The sequence below is a fragment of the Canis lupus genome, chromosome 16, assembly GCF_003254725.2.
Source record: "Canis lupus dingo isolate Sandy chromosome 16, ASM325472v2, whole genome shotgun sequence".
Lineage (NCBI taxonomy): Eukaryota > Metazoa > Chordata > Mammalia > Carnivora > Canidae > Canis > Canis lupus.
In genome coordinates, this window is record NC_064258.1 from 18,643,551 (window position 1) to 18,660,856 (window position 17,306).

Sequence of the window (17,306 nt, forward strand, 5' to 3'; positions counted from 1 at the left end):
GTCATACCAAATGTCTTCTGGTCTATGACAGTTTCTCAATTTTTCCTTGTTTTTTTTCCTGACCCGGAGTCATTTGTTTATATCAGTATTGTTATAGGCTGACTCATTCCTTCAAATTTGGAGGGATTTGTTGGAGTCCTAGTTCTTGCTCCTCAGAATGTGACTGTGTTTGGAGGTAGGCCCTTTAAAGAAGTAATTAAATTAGAATGAGGTCCTATGGAGAGAGGCCTTCATCCAATATGACTGGTGCCTTTAGAAGAAGAAATCAGGGCACAGACACTCACAGAAGGACGACCATAACTACATCCTGAGGAGGGGCCTCAGAAGCAACGAGTGCTACCCATAACCCGATCTCAGATTTCTGTTTGTTGGAACTTGCAGGAAATGTATTTCTGTTTTTCAGGCTGCTCAACCTGTGATGTTGGTTATGGCAGCCCCAGAAACTAATATAAGTATGGATTCATTTATGTTGATTTTATACTTTTTCTTAAAATCCAATTCTATGTTGTTTAAATTATTCAGATTGTCCCAAATTGCTCACACTTGGTCACTGGGAGCTCTTTCAAGCTGGCTCCTGTGTTTCTTTGGCATCCCCCCATTCTTTTGATATTTCAGCATTTCTTTTCTAATACTACAAGGGGATCTGGGCTTGTTACACATTTTCATTACCCTGGCCCTAGAATCAGACATGTCTCCAAAGAGTTCAGGTTCCTTATTTGAAAATGGCATTTAGAAGCAAAGATCTGTAGTCCCAGGTTTTAATCCTTTACCCATGGCACTAGCATCAACTTACTATGGTTCTGTAATAGTACCAGCCAGGAGGCTCGGCCCATGCCTGATAAACCAGGTTCTCCAAGTTGGAACCATGGTCGCTCTCCAAGGTCCTAATCATGAAAGGCTTTCTTGTGCTAGAGAAGAGAGAGGAAAAAACTGTAAGAATATCACATTTCAGCACATTTATAGTCATTCCCTGTTCATCTTGATGCTAATAAAGGAAGGAAGATATAGCACTTGGGTGAATAAATTCCGAAATCTCAGAATTTAATGAGTAGTACCTGTCTCTTTGCAAATCCATCCCTTGAAGAGGACAAGAGAGCCTCTTTAAAGAGAAAATATGATAAGACGCTGTCCAAAATGTTATGTGTGAACAAAGATCACAAGATTTCAGATTTGCCTAATACCGTGTCTTAGTGATGGCAGTTCAAGAGGAAATGTGTTAAAGCTGTGGCTTGAAGGGTTTAGTTTAGATATGCGCATTTCATGACAGGTAAGATTAGAGGAGTCTGTGGAAGCCGGTAATGAGGTTTATAGAACTTCCTTCTAACTCTGCTAATAAACAAGTGCAAGCAGGCTTAAATGTCTACTTGGGTTAAGATAATTCAGATTCAATATTTCATGGGCTGTAAATTTGAAATAGACAAAATATCAAGATTCTTCTGGTTTTGTGCACAATATTTGATGGTACTTATCTTTGGGCAAACGCTGTTGTGATACATTATACTTTTTCCTTTATCTTCCTAATACTTTGAGCTCTGATGATGGGGTAGGAAGCAGTACTGGTTATAATGAAATAACCAAACAGTATCTTTCAGTTAAAGACCTTTAATCAACAGATGTTAAGAGCAAAATGGATTCTGCATTTTTACTCCAGTGGATTTTTTATTTTGTGGCTAATAAGCATCGAAGTCCCATAGTGTGATATATTTTGTTTCTTCCCCTTTAAAAAAATTAAGTTTTGTGTTTTCCCTTAGAGCTTTATTCATTTGCCAGATTAAAAAAGCATTTAAAACCATTGTTTAACACATGGAAAAACACACTGATTGTTGTAATTATTTCTTTTTGTGAAGAAATAAGTGCACATTTGTTTCCTTGAGGAAATATAAAATTTTATAGTTGACTGTTAGGAATTAAGATGTTTGTGTCTGTAAGACCTGCTTGAAGTGGTTTTGAGCTGAGAATGTCTTCTGCCCCAACCCTGAGAAAAATGCCCACAAAATCAGATACCTCTAGGACTGGATGGACATATTCCCGAGTGGTCACAGAGGGCATCGCTCTCTTCCTTTAGTTAAAACCACTCCTATATAACCTTTATAAAGAGAACACTCAGTGAGGTATAGCAGAAGTGTCCCTGAGATGAACATTATAACAGACCCTTAAATGCATTTTCCAATTTTTAATAATTTACATTGCATCTCCCTTCTCTTCAGTTTAAAAGCTATAGTGGGTTTTCACATCTCCAGGAAATATATGATGATACTTCCTGAGTATCAGTTGCTATCCTGGACCTGTATAACTAGTCCTTCAGAAGCTCAGCCACACAAGCCAAAGTCAGCTCTACACACAGAGACATTTATGAACTCCATTTTCTTCCAGACTAAATAAAACGTTTTATTTTTTTATGTTTGTTTTATAGACCATCCTTATCTTTGAAGCATCTGGTTCTACTGCTTGTATAGAAAAAAATTAGTATCAATCATGTGCATTTGAATAATTCTGGGGCTAGTAAAACCATTAGCTAGACTCTTGGAGCAAGAGCATCCTTGGTAGGCTGGCCTCAAGAACTCATCTGGCTCATCCTTTTCACATTTAGGAAGCAGGTGTATTCAACACTTAGGCTGCCATAACAGAATGCTACAGACTGGTGGCTTAAACCAGAGAATGTTTCCCAGAGTTGTGGACTCTGCAAGTCCAAGATTAGAGTGCCAGGTGGGGGTGGTTTCTGGTGTGTCCTCCCTCCCTGGCTTGCTGATGGTGGCCTTCATGCCATGTCCTCACATGGCCTTCTCTTTGTGCACCTACTCTCCTGGTGTCTCTCCTCTTCTTGTGAGGACAGCAGTCAGATTGGATCAGGGTCCCATCCTCATGACCCCACCTAATCTAGATCACCTCCTACATGAAGACCTTCCTGTCTCTGAATACAGGCACACTGGGGGTTAGGGCTTCAACATAGGGATGTGGGGGAAGCAATTCAGTCCATAGCAAAGGGTGTTCAGTCTTGTGAGTAAAAGATTTATTTCTCAATTCCCTGGAGCTCCAGAGAAAGAGAATGACACCTTTTTTTTTTTTTCCACATAAGGAATCTTTTAAAGTTTTGCATTTCTTTACTCACTACATCCAGTGCAGATGGGTCAGGGTGGCTTCATTTCCTGACTTGACAGCTTCACCTGATTCTGCCCTGGGTTCTGTCCTACCAGGGGGTTTCTTGGAGTAGGTGAGTGCATTGCACATGCTCACAAGTGTAGCCTGCTTGGTGCTGCTGCTGTGTTTTCTGCCCCAGTACCTTACGTAACTTGGTTTGATGTCTCACGCGTCCTCCAAATTATAAACGCCTTCCTCATCTGAATTGTTCAGGTTGTCATTTTAGAATATTCAGAGAATATTCTAAATATTCTCTGTCAGAGAAGCATCACCTGGGAGTTTACTAGAAATACCAACTCTCGGGCCCCCTCCCAGGCTTCCTGAAAAAGAAACTGTGTTTTCATGAGATCCTCAGCTATGAAATGTGAATATAAAAGTTTGAAACACTGCTCTAGATCCATCCTTGATATAAATTAAAAACAGCTACCCACCTGCCACAAGCCAGTCACTTGTGTTGTCATTAAATTTCTTCTCAGTCTCTGCTACTTATCTTAAATAAACCGAGTCACATAGGCTTTTCCTCAAGAGATTCATTTCCCTAAACAGAGTAGCTGATATTTCTGGGTCTGCTGGTGTTTTATTCAGCTATTAGGAGAGCACAGGTCTGTTTCTGTGGAGCCTATTTCATATTACAGGAATCTTTATGATAGTAAGGTCACCTGTGGCAAATGGTAAGGCAAAATTGTGTAAAGTTGCTTATAGTCCATGATTTGTGGTAATTTTCAGTGACATCACCTTTTATTTATATGCTATTTTGATTTTCTAGATAAAAAATAGGGGTATTATTTACATCCAGTTACCTAAGGTCACATTTTAAGTATTTTTACTGTTAGACATTTATTTTGTATTTAGTACACACAAGGTTTTATAAATAAGTAGAAATCCCTCCTCTGTTTAATTTTTTTCATTGTTCACCATTAGAATTTTAGGAGTATGAATAAGGTTATGTGAGGCACATGCTTTCTTTGCAATTCCTTAAAAATATTCAGTAACCAATAATTTAAAATAATTGAAAACTGACTGCAAATTGAAATGCATATAAAGCAGATTTTCTTTTTTTCCAACAATAATGCATGCTGGTGAGCCAAGCACAAATAACCTGCTTTCTCATGAAAATTAATGCAAGGTTCTTCTAGCACCTACAGACGCTCTGCAGAGCACACTCTCTCAGCATTACTATGGTATAGAACTTTTAAAAAAGTCAGTGAGAAACAAAGCATTCAGTTTGTAAATGGCTTCATTTTTTTAAGCCATTGTGTCCATCATTTGTATTGATAGAAAAGCATTCTGCTCCCTGTAGCTGATGGTGCCTGACTCCATGGTGCTGTAGCATCCCACAGCTGGCAAAGAACTATTCTAAAACTTTGCTCCATGATTTGCAAGCAGTTGAATATTGGCTTCCAGTTTTTTAGGTGGGCAAAGGCAGCCTATGAATGTAGCTGAGGAATACTACAACTCAGACTAACAAAATTCAGATGCGCCTGACAAAGTAGAAGGAAGAGCTTTCCCCTCCGAAAGAAACAATTTTCAGCTCTTGAGTTTTCCTCTCCCATATCAGTTATGTGGTATAAGTTAACTAAAATTTAAAAACCAGGGGCATCTTGGGGGCACAGTCAGTTGAGCATTCAACTCTTGATTTCAGCTCAGGTCATGATCTCAGGGTCATGAGATGGAACCCCAGGCTGGCTAGGCATGCAGTGGGCTCGGGACTTTCCTTCTTCCCCCATCCCTCTCTCATCCTTCCCTCTCAAACAAACAAACAAACAAAACAAAACAAAAACAAAAACAAAAAAAAAAACCTCTCTTGCTTTCAAGATAGTAGTTTCAATCAATCTTCTCAAAGTCTTTCTGTATTTAAGTTAATCACCCTTATAAACCCTTTAGTGGGTCTCGGCTTCCTGAATTGAAATTCCGTCTTGATATTATGGCACTTTAAGCTGAACCCTACTCCTTAGTACTGCCTTCCCTCTCTCTCTCTATGCCCTTTACGAAGGCTCTCTTCCAAGTTCCCTGCGTGGTATTTACCAAGTCTTACTCAGTCCTTCCTTGGAGCCTGGGTTAGTTACCTATGCCTGCAAAACAATCACTTCTAAACCTGGTGGCTTACAATGACAGTAGCCCTTCATTATCTCTCAGTTTCTGTGAGCCAGGAAATTGGGAGTAACCTGGCTCCTTGGCTTTTACTTGACCTTGACCTTGGCTGGGGCTGCCGTCTCCTCTGTGGGCTGCAGGACCCACTTCCTGCCCATTCACTTGGTAGGCAGGTTGGTGCCAGCTCTTGGCTGGAGGCCTCTGTTGAAGAGATCTCCAGCATGGTGGCTACCTTGTTCCATAGGGGATGACTCCAACAGCCACAGCACAAGCTGTGATGTCCTTTATAATCAGCCTCAGAAGTCAGTCTGTCATTTCCACCATATTCTAAAGGCCACATATAGCACTGATTTAAGAATGGTATTTGGAAGGAGACCACACAAAGGAGGGAATGACAAGAGGTGTGGGTTATGAGGGCCATCTTGGGTGCTGGCCACTACAGAGCCTTTCTCACTCCAGCCACGCTCACCCTGTACCCCTCTCCACTCCTTCTCTGCAAACCTTCCTGACCTGCCCTGGATCAATGAAACTGCCTAGCACGTAGTATCCGTACCAATCAGGCACTGTGTGCTGCCTTCACACGTAGATTTGTCTCTCTAGATGAGTTACCCTCTAAGTAAATCACTCAAGGGGAAGGTCCTGGTTCTTAGAATATCCTTCACGTGGTCAATATTAATAAAGATTTCTTAATCTTCATTACCCAGAATTAAGAAGGTGAATCTGCTGTGTATAATACATTCCAAACCTTCAACACTATTTATCTTTGGCTAAAGTTAATTTGCATTCCTTATGCATCCTTAAATTTGGGGGTAGGAGTAACTATTGCAACAGTGCCAGGTTTTCTGGGAAACTAGTCTGATACTGCAGTTCGTCTAGGTGATGAGACCTCAGGCATACATGTCTGTGGGAAGCTGATGTCCCATCAAGGTCCTGCTCACAGGATATGGCACATCCCTGAGCAATCTCTGTTCCCTTCTGAATCAGTAAAAGAAGATTAAATTAAACTCAGTATGATCTTACTGTTGGGTTTCAGCCTAGTAGTTGAACTCTTTTAGAATGATAAATCCATTAGCGGTGGTGCTGGGCAGCCCTCTGTCATCTAGAACATTCTCTTCTTTGGCGAGGCCAGAGAAGCACGTTTTCAATATTGGAGATGCCAAGCCATTTTACCCATTAGAGATTTTATCTTTTGGATTGAGTTTGACATCTCCTCTATAGCATCCAAAAACCACAGTGATTTTGGATTAAGTGAGGCCAAGAATATATTGATGGGTTTGAACTGGAACATGTGGCTCTCTCCTGCCCTCCCCGCCTCCATTTGGGAAAAACATCCCCATGGTTATTTTGCGGCTAAATTCTAGCCTGTCAACATAGTTAGCCTATGTTTATAGTTACTAATTTGAGTAAAGAACAGTCAGACTGGATGATAGAAATGCAGTTTTTCTGCTTTCAAGTGCAGACAGTGACTTGAATAGACCCCAGGAAACATTCCCAGAGAGAGCTTCTGGGAAGTGTGGTTTTCCCCCATGTCTTTCTGTATGCACACAATTCACGTATGGAATATCTTGAGCATCTCTTTTCTCAAGTGGACTAAACAGACTCCTTAAAATCAAGCTAATGGCGTCAGCTCACTTACCAATGCCTTTCCAGTTACAGATTGAGAGTCAGTTATGACCCAGATCATGTTCTGATGCAATCCAGATCACTGGAGGCTGATCCAAATGATAATTTTCTATATATGTCTTCAGAATTTGCAGCCCTTTGGAAGGATGTGAATGGAACAATGCCAAGCTGCCTGAACTAGCAGATTTCAGGATGATCTCCCACCAGTGATCTTTCAAACTGACTCAGTGACACCTAAAACTCCTCAATGAAAAATTTTTTTTCTGTCTTTGTGGTTATAATCCTTTTCCAACTTTTGTCTGTGTATAATTCACCCAGGGATGTTATTAACGCGCAGATTCTGTTTGTTGATCTGGTCTGAAGGCCCCATGTACCATCCATGGAGGTACTAGGATGCATAAACTCCTACAAAAATACATCCTGAACGGAAGAACCTTCACACAAGCTTACAACCACCTCCACAAGCTTTCATCATGATAACAGAAAGGGAAAACAGTAGAGGTGCAGTGCTTGTCACTATCGCCTTGAACGGATGTCAGGCTTGCATCTAGTAGTCCCTGGAAGGTCAACCTTTGTAAAATCCCAGCTCGTGATGGTAGGAGAATGACCACCCATTGGTCTGGGATGGAGAGTGGAGGCCTATCTTTGAGACTCAATGAATGCACTTTATTGACAGGGAGGGTATTTTTCCAGGAGGTACTTTCTTACCTGATTTGCCATTTTTTTGAGTTAGAGCTCGGAGCTTGGTTCTGGGTGTGTTTGCATTTCGCATAGCATTCTTGGAGGCTTGGTGGCAAGGTGGCCTTGGGTAAGAACAAGAACATCCCATTGCATTCAGATTTGTGCTTAGGGGCTCAGCTGGGGGGAGAAGGTGTGCTGCTAGGGGACACCCCACCCCAACATCCCATACTCCTGGTTCTGCTCCTTTTTTCTTTCTCTTGAAGTGGTGAGAGTCTGAAAGAAGGCCCCTGGGCAGATGCTGTCCTGGGGTCAAAGGAAGAGCCCTGGAGTTCCGGGGCACAGTGTGCATGAAAGTTTGCGGGCCACAGAGCCACACAAACCCAGGTTTGAAGTCTTGCTCTACCAGTCACTAGGGATGTGACATCAGTGCTCCCTCCATAGTCTGCACCCTCAGCTCTCATGGCTGAGAGTGTAGTGCTGTCTGATTGTCAGCAGATCTTTGGGAAGGACAGAACCCCTGCAGGTCTAGCACACTGCAAAACTCAGAAGCCCTCAGCTCCTGTCATGTGGCTGCTGCTCTCACTCTGGCCCTCATACTCTACAGGGCTTCCCACAAGTCATTTCACATCTTTGAGTGGCAATTTCTAGACCCGTGAAAAGAGAATGAATTGGACTAAATCATCTCTTCATCGTTGGCCTAAAGCCTTTGTTCTGTATGGGTTGTAAATTAATACACGAAATTCAAAGGATGCCACATGTTTTTGGGCAGTCGTTTATTAGAGGGAGCATGAATCCAGCTATGCATTTACGGTACTGCTGTGTGTCGTGTTTATGACAATGGCCCCAGTGCCCAGCATGTAGCAGGCATTCAAGAAATATTTATTTAATATTTGAAATAACTGGCTGTGTCAGTCACAGCCCCAGGAAATAGATGGCACGTTCCCAATGAGTGTTTGAAGAGATGTAATGAGAGACAATTTAGGAGCAGGCAGGGCTAGGAGAAAGCCATCATAATAAATGGTGAAGCATTCTGAAGCTAGAAGAGACAGAGGGAACTAGTACCCCTCGGCCGGGGAGTACATACCCTGGCTCCTCTCCCTGACTTCCTGGACTCCTCCCACTGGCCAAACCCAACAGAAACCGAGAGCATAAGGCAATGAGGCTGAGGCTGGCCACAGAGGTCAGCTTTCTGGGATAAACAAGTTGACAGTGAGCAGAGAAGCAGCTCAGAGGAGTCTGGCTGGAGTTTGACCAAGAAGAGGCCTTTGGGGGGCACCTGGGTCGGTTAACCATCTGCCTTTGGCTTAGGTCATGATCCCAGGGTCCTGGAATCGAGCCCCACATAGGGCTCCCTGCTCAGCAAAGAGTCTACTTCTTCCTTTCTCTTTGCCTCTCCCCCTGCTTATGTACTCGCTCTCTCTCTCTCTCTCTAATAAATAAAAGATCTTTAAAAAAAGAAGAGGTCTTTGTCACCTGTTATTCTTTATTAGGAAAGCATTTGGATACTTGAATACATAAATAAAGAATACAGAAAAAAATGAATGTAACAAAATTGTTGTCAAAGCAGTGTTTTACTGGTAAAGTGCATCTTGGCAATGGTTAATGAAATGGGAAACTGTGAGATGCCTACCTTAATCACTTTTACAAATTAGTTGCATTTGCAGCATGGCTGAGGCTTTTGACTATGTTGTTTAAAGCCAAATATGAGAAGAACTATGGAATGTGAGTTTATTTTCTATTCAAAAATCCAGGAAGCAAATAGGTTATTCAAAGGTATTGATGATATTTTGCAGACATCACACAAAGACATTCAGTGATGGGAAAAATAAGAGTTTTATCCAGGCAATAACAAGGCTGAAGAAATGTAGAGAATTCTCTCATCTCTTATTACTGTGGACTTATTGTAGAGTTATTTTATGGTCTTCTGTTTTTAGTATATTTTCTTACTATGGAAAGAAAATAAGCACCATGTTTCCCACCAATGTGGACACATATATAAAAATTTTAGGCTTCTTCCAACCAAAATGTAAAAATAATGATATTGTCTCCTATGATCTCCCACCTTGCACACCACTGGAAAGATACAGTGCACTTGTGCCATCAGCCTAGAAACCTCTCCACGTTAAAGACACAATATTTGTCTCAATTTACACAGATCTGTGTTCCAGGTTAGGGTTGTGTCTAATCATAAGAGAAAGTTGTCCAAAGAAAATCCAGTAGGTCATGCCTTAGTTTCCTGTTGCTATTGTAACAAACCAGTGGCTCAAAATCATGCAAACCATCTTGCATCCTGAAGCTCAGAAGTCTCAAATGTGTCTCCCCAGGCTCAAAATCTGGCTTACAGGGCTGTGCCCCATTTGGAGGTTCCAGGGGAGCATCTATTTTCTTGCCTTTTCCAGCTTTTGGAGGCATCCCACCTTCCTTGACCGGTAGCTCTTCCATCCTCAAAGCCAGCAATGGCCCCTCAGCCTATCTAACACCACATCACTGACTCCAGCTCTCCACCTCCCCTCCCACATTTAAGAATGCTAGGATTATATTGGGCCACCTGGGATAGCGTAGTCCCATTTTTCCCTGGAATGCTGTCTATAGTATACTATCCCCCAGGGTATTCTTCCTATTTTAAGGTCATTTGACTAAGAACATGAATTTCACCTGCTGTGCCACTTTCCCTTTGCCAGGCATAGTCACAAGTTCTGGGAATTAGGATGCAGACATCTTTGAGGGACCAGTAGTCTGCCTCCCACCAGAGAAAACGTGTTACAGTGAAGTAATTCTCACCCAGAACAGTTCTGTGATGGCCTCTGTAAGGACCCACCTCACACTGAGTTCTCTGGAATCATAATATAGGATGGTAAGATGCTTATCAGGGTACAGAAAACTGGATTAGGAATTAGGATAGAGGGATCCCTGGGTGGCACAGCTGTTTAGCGCCTGCCTTTGGCCCAGGGCGCGATCCTGGAGACCCGGGATTGAGTCCCACGTCGGGCTCCTGGTGCATGGAGCCTGCTTCTCCCTCTGCCTGTGTCTCTGCCTCTGTCTCTCTCTGTGTGTGACTATCATAAATAAATAAAAATTTTTAAAAAAAGGAATTAGGATAGATTCTTGATCTAGAAGTTGCCACTTGACAACTGTCTGATGTTAAGTAAATCTACTGACATCTAAAATAAATTTTTTTCCACCAGTTTTTCACTTGTAAAATGCAGGCAGCTCCAATCCATCATCCTTCTGAGAGTCCTCCAAGTTCAAGACCTCCCTTTAGGTGAGGTGAAGGTCATGAGGGGTAATTTGCTTTGTCATGGTTCTTGTGTTCTTGTTGATTTATAATTATCTCAGATGCCCATAAAGCTTTATGCACATTTAAAGTGAATTATTTCTGTATTGTGTAATTAAATGTAGATGAATTTCAGCTTAAATGATCAGATAGTTAACTTATTCTTTCCTTAAGCAGATGAACAGACTGACTCAGTAGCCAGTTCCCTGTTTCCTTCCTGCTCCCTCCCTCCAGCCAGTCATTGGGCTGTCTTAGGCTGGACTCATGGTCTTACCAAAGGATCAGGTTTTGAGTTGAACAGATTACAGTAATGCATCGTGGGTACCTTCCAGAAATGGGTTAAAAAGTATACTTATTTTTCACATTAAACCACTTGGGGACTACACCAAACAGAACTTAGAAACTCCTACAGTATATGTGAACTGGTAAAAAGAGCTGTCAATATTGGAGCATAAGCATTTTAGGGTTGGTATCTTCTGGATATAGGTACTTGTTACAGCCCTGAGCACACCTCCCTGCGGGGGCTCAGCCACTGCCCGGGTTCGGGCTCAGTATCCATCTATCATAAGTTGGGGCGACATCAGCTCTGTTCTGATGTGGGCTCACTAGTAGTGGATGCTTCCAGGAAGGTGGTGACCTCAGTTGGCTGGGACTTCTTCCTCCTCTTCGTTATAGGTTTATTTGAAAACAGTTGTGCATATTTTTTAAATAAATTTATTTTTTATTGGTGTTCAATTTGTCAACATATAGAATAACACCCAGTGCTCATCCCATCAAGTGCACACCTCAGTGCCCATCACCCAGTCATGCCCACCCCCTGCCCACCCACCTCCCCTTCTACCACCCCTAGTTCGTTTCCCAGAGTTAGGAGTCTTTCATGTTCTGTCTCCCTTTCTGATATTTCCCACCTATTTTTTCTCCTTTCCCCTTTATTCCTTTTCACTATTTTTTATATTCCCCAAATGAATGAGACCATATAATGTTTGTCTTTCTCCAATTGACTTATTTCACTCAGCATAATATCCTCCAGTTCCATCCACGTCGAAGGAAATGGTGGGTGTTTGTCGTTTCTAATGGCTGAGTAATATTCCATTGTATACATAGACCACATCTTCTTTATCCATTCATCTTTCGATGGACACCGAGGCTCCTTCCACAGTTTGGCTATTGTGGACATTGTGCTAGAAACATCGGGGTGCAGGTGTCCCGGGGTTTCATTGCATCTGTATCTTTGGGGTAAATCCCCAGCAGTGCAATTGCTGGGTCGTAGGGAAGATCTATTTTTAACTCTTTGAGGAACCTCCACACAGTTTTCCAGAGTGGCTGCACCAGTTCACATTCCCACCAACAGTGCAAAAGGGTTCCCTTTTCTCCGCATCCTCTCCAACATTTGTGGTTTCCTGCCTTGTTAATTTTCCCCATTCTCACTGGGGTGAGGTGGTATCTCATTGTGATTTTGATTTGTATTTCCCTGATGGCAAGTGATGCAGAGCATTTTCTCATGTGCATGTTGGCCATGTCTATGTCTTCCTCTGTGAGATTTCTGTTCATGTCTTTTGCCCATTTCATGATTGGATTGTTTGTTTCTTTGGTGTTGAGTTTAATAAGTTCTTTATAGATCTTGGAAACTAGCCCTTTATCTGATACGTCATTTGCAAATATCTTCTCCCATTCTGTAGGTTGTCTTTTAGTTTTGTTGACTGTATCCTTTGCTGTGCAAAAGCTTCTTATCTTGATGAAGTCCCAATAGTTCATTTTTGCTTTTGTTTCTTTTGCCTTCGTGGATGCATCTTGCAAGAAGTTACTGTGGCCGAGTTCAAAAAGGGTGTTGCCTGTGTTCTCCTCTAGGATTTTGATGGAATCTTGTCTCACATTAATGTTTCATCCATTTTGAGTTTATCTTTGTGTATGGTGCGAGAGAGTGGTCTAGTTTCATTCTTCTGCATGTGGATGTCCAATTTTCCCAGCACCATTTATTGAAGAGGTTGTCTTTTTTCCAGTGGATAGTCTTTCCTCCTTTGTCGAATATTAGTTGACCATAAAGTTGAGGGTCCACTTCTGGATTCTCTATTCTGTTCCACTGATCTATGGGTCTGTTTTTGTGCCAGTACCACACTGTCTTGAGGACCACAGCTTTGTAGTACAACCTGAAATCTGGCATTGTGATGCCCCCAGCTATGGTTTTCTTTTTTAAAATTCCCCTGGCTATTTGGGGTCTTTTCTGATTCCGCAGAAATCTTAAAATAATTTGTTCCAACTCTCTGAAGAAAGTCCATGGTATTTTGATAGGGATTGCATTAAACGTGTAAATTGCCCTGGGTAACATTGACATTTTCACAATATGAATTCTTCCAATCCATGAGCATGGAATATTTCTCCATCTCTTTGTGTCTTCCTCAAGTTCTTTCAGAAGTGTTCTATAGTTTTTAGGGTATAGATCCTTTACCTCTTTGGTTAGGTTTATTCCTAGGTATCTTATGCTTTTGGGTGCGATTGTAAATAAGATTGACTCCTTAATTTCTCTTTCTTCAGTCTCATTGTTAGTGTAAAGAAATGCTCCTGACTTCTGGGCATTGATTTTGTATCCTGCCACACTGCCAAATTGCTGTATGAGTTCTAGCAATCTTGAGGTGGAGTCTTTTGGGTTTTCTATGTGGAGTATCATGTCATCGGCGAAGAGGGAGAGTTTGACTTCTTCTTTGCCAATTTGAATGTCTTTTCTTTCTTTTTGTTGTCTGATTGCTGAGGCTAGGACTTCTAGTACTATGTTGAATAGCAGTGATGAGAGTGGACATCCCTATCTTGTTTCTGTACTTCCAAACTCGTTCTATGAGGCCAGTGTCACCTTTATTCCAAAACCAGACAAAGACCCCACCAAAAAGGAGAATTATAGACCAATATCTATGAACATGGATGCAAAAATTCTCTACAAGATACTAGCCAATAGGATACAAGAGTACATTAAGAAGATTATTCACCATGACCAAGTATGATTTATCCCCGGGATGCAAGGCTGGTTCAACACTCATAAAACAATCAATGTGATTCATCATATCAGCAAGAGAAAAAATAAGAACCATATGATCCTTTCAATAGATGCAGAGAAAGCATTTGACAAAATACAGCATCCATTCCTGATCAAAACTCTTCAGAGTGAAGGGATAGAGGGAACATTCCTCAACATCTTAAATGCCATCTACGAAAAGCCCACAGCAAATATCATTCTCAATGGGGAAGCACTGGGAGCCTTTCCCCTAAGATAAGTTGTGCATATTTTTAAGTACCAATTGACAATAAGTTTGAGTGTTATGGAGCTAAAACAAAGGATGAGATTTTACTATAAAAACTTAGATGTAGGGGCATGTGGGTAGCTCCATGGTTGAACATCTATCTGTTTTGGTCTCAGGTCATGATCCCAGGGTCCTGGGATCAGGTCCTGCATTAGGCTCCCCACAGGGAGCCTGCTTCTCCATCTACCTGCATCTCTGCCTCTCTCTGTGTGTCTCATGAATAAATGAATAAAATCTTAAAAAAAAAAACAACTTAGATGCTACTTTAGGATTGGACTAAGCGCCTTTGCTACTACAGAGACATGAAAATGCTGAGGATATGCGGCTAGAGTTCATGTCATCTTTCCAAGACAGTCCCAGTGGTTACCCTATCAACTTTAGCTCTTCACCCAGCATAAAGCCAACCAGTGGGAGAATATCCAAGCCAGAAACTTACCATTTTGTGTTTTTTATTATAGTATGGAGTAGAGGATGGAAAATCAACCTGTTATAGGACTACTGGGGTCTATATTCATAAAAATAACTTTTGCAATAAAAACTTTTAGTTATTTATTTGGTTGAGGACTACTAAATACAATTTTGTGGGAATTTGCTGAGTCATGGTGATGACATGACCCGACCTCAGAGGAGTGCACAGTTCTACAGGAGAGAGAGTTAAATGTAGAAAGTCCATGGAGTAGTAGTAGTAGTCTTAGTAGTAGTCTTACTACTTACAGTAGTCTTACTCCATGTTGACCCTGGTGCTTTCCATGGGGGCAGGGCACGTCTCACCCTGCTCTCTGGGAAAGCTGTGGTCAGGATATATGGTCTGCAGGCTCCTATGTCGCCTTCACTATCTTGGTCCAGAGGCACACAAAAGAAGAAGGTCGTAGGGTCAGGGCTACACTGCTCTGGCTCTTTGGTTATAAGAGGAAGTGTTGGAGTGACATATGAGACCACTGAGAGGAGAATGTCTTTGGAAAAACATCAGCCAAGTGGGTTATTTGAAAAATGGAACCGTAAATACTCAAAAGCAATTTGTGTGAATAGATCATTGAACGCAAAATTCAAGGAGAATCGTTTTCTACGCTAGAAGGTGAACTGTTAAGAGAGTAATATGTGAGATTGACCAAAAAATTCGCACTTCCTCCAATAAAGCTGTTAACACTGTTCAACATCAAGAGGTTTATTTTCTTCAGAAATTATTTTGGTAAAGGTCCTTATGCCCATAAAAACACCAACCAAGACCATTCTAATATCTGTAAAAAAAAATTGTAAACAATTTTATTTTATAATCTCATTTTCACATTTTTTTCTTTTTCCCTCTGCCTCCCTTCCTTAAATGGATGGTGTTGAGATGCATTCATGCATTATTGGCTTTATCATTCATGTTCTCAAGTGAGGGATAAGTGCATTTCCTCAATGTTTTATATCTTCCTTCCTTCGAAGTAAAGTTACTTTTGGGAGTTCAATGATATGATACTCAAAGGTCGAGTGATTTGAAAGCAACTTCAGCCTTCAGAAGGGGCTAATATGCTTGGTTGAAGCATGGTGTACATGCTAACCTAATATTGCTCATCATTGTGGCAAAAGTATTATAAACATCTACAGATTTGAGTTTGACACTTAGATGTTGGTTTTCACCCATAACAGAATTGAAATAAAGCCTACTTTTCTTCTTTAGCTCACGTTACCTGCTGAATTCATCTTATGTCTCTACTGGGTGGTTCTTACAGGCCTGTCTTATGTCTTCAATTGTAAGCTGTTCCAGGTAGGAAGCCACTTGTCTCTGCTTCTGTGGCCACAGCAGCCTTTGGGCACCAGACATTCATTAGTGGTGGAATCAATGGGATAACCAGGGGTAGCTTTCTAAAGTTAACTCCTAAAGAGTTGATTCACCTTGGCCAAGATCGAACCAGCAGAGTATTTAATAAAGCAAACCTGAGCTATGAGTGGTATGGAAGATCTAAATCTTCCTATAAATCTAAATCTTGCTGTATCTTTTATTCTAAATTATGAGCATTTTGTACTTCATATTAATACTACAGCCAAGTAAATGCACTTAAAAGAAACCTAGATACATGCAGAGCTCTGTATTGCAAACTTTGAATAAGGATGATATGGCAAATGAAAGTGGCAGTTGAGAATTTGGTGTAACTTCTGTTGAGAGATTGTTGTTGAAAATGGGAAAGGATGAATTCTTCACAGAATTTCACAGAATACTTACAATATTATTGCAAAGAAACTTTGAAGTCAGAAATCAGCTGTGACTACTGGCCTCTACAGATAGAAAAATCATTCTAAATTTTTATTTATTCTGAACGTCCCCTTTTTAGCCTAGCACTCCTCAAACAAATTAGACATTTTGCTAATACAGAGTGAGTGATTGAGTATTCAGAGAAGCATCATGTTCCAAAGCTAGAAATAATTCTCAAGAATATCCAGCCTATATCCCCAGATGATGTAGTCCAAAAACATGTGATTTAGGTCTCAAGGACTTGGATTCGGTTCCAAATCTGCCACTTCACATCTGTGTGACCTTGGGCAAGTCATTTAACTCTTTGAGCTTCAGTTTCAGTTTCTTACCCTTGTTTCCATCAAATTCAGTGAACTCTGTGAAACCCATTTGAGCTTGTCAGCGGAATTCAAGCATGAGTAAATTAAAGCCTTTTCCGAAAATTTAGCTGAACAACTATAGGCTGGTCAGCTGGGTCTGGCACCTGGCTCTGCAGTCACCTACTCTCCACACCTTTATGCATTGAAGTCGCAGTGACTCTGCTGCTCAGGTGTTGGAGGGTTCCGACAGTAGATGGTAGTACTCTGGAGCAGCGTCCCTGAGGGACAGCCCTGTGCTGTGACTCCCTTCTGTAACCCGTTCTAGGGACTTCATCCTGTGAAGCGAAGCAAACAAGGCAGGTTCACAGCATATGGCAACACGGGGACTGTCTGTTCACACTTTATAGGGAAGATGTGGAATTGTCATCGTCAAAGATATGGAAACAAGTCCCATAGTCTCGAGGCTGCACTCGAGTCCTGGCCGAGATAGCGTTGACCCTGAGCACTTGGAGCCCCTGCTGGAAGTCGGGGGGCACTGATGTAGGGGCAGCAGCTCCTGCCATTTGCAGAACCTCTGGATGTCTCTCCGGTGAGGAAGAGTGGCACCAAACATCTCGGGCCGCGGGGGCAAGTGAGGGCAGGGCCTGCCATCAGCCGCTCAGGGATGTGGAGCA

General features: G+C 41.7%; 1 protein-coding gene and 1 long non-coding RNA gene across 10 annotated transcripts in view; both read left to right on the forward strand.

Moving 5' to 3' along the window:
* DPP6 (dipeptidyl peptidase like 6) overlaps nucleotides 1-17,306 on the forward strand; it is an 829,290-nt gene that overhangs the window by 443,548 nt on the left and 368,436 nt on the right. The gene's annotated exons all lie outside the window — the stretch shown is intronic.
* Nucleotides 1-17,306, forward strand: part of LOC112663272 (uncharacterized) — a 105,177-nt gene that overhangs the window by 83,232 nt on the left and 4,639 nt on the right. For all 6 annotated transcript variants that reach the window (XR_004805783.2, XR_003139123.3, XR_004805785.2 and 3 more), the window contains one exon: nucleotides 15,761-15,847. This is a non-coding gene — a long non-coding RNA (uncharacterized LOC112663272). The remainder of the gene's footprint in view (nucleotides 1-15,760; nucleotides 15,848-17,306) is intronic.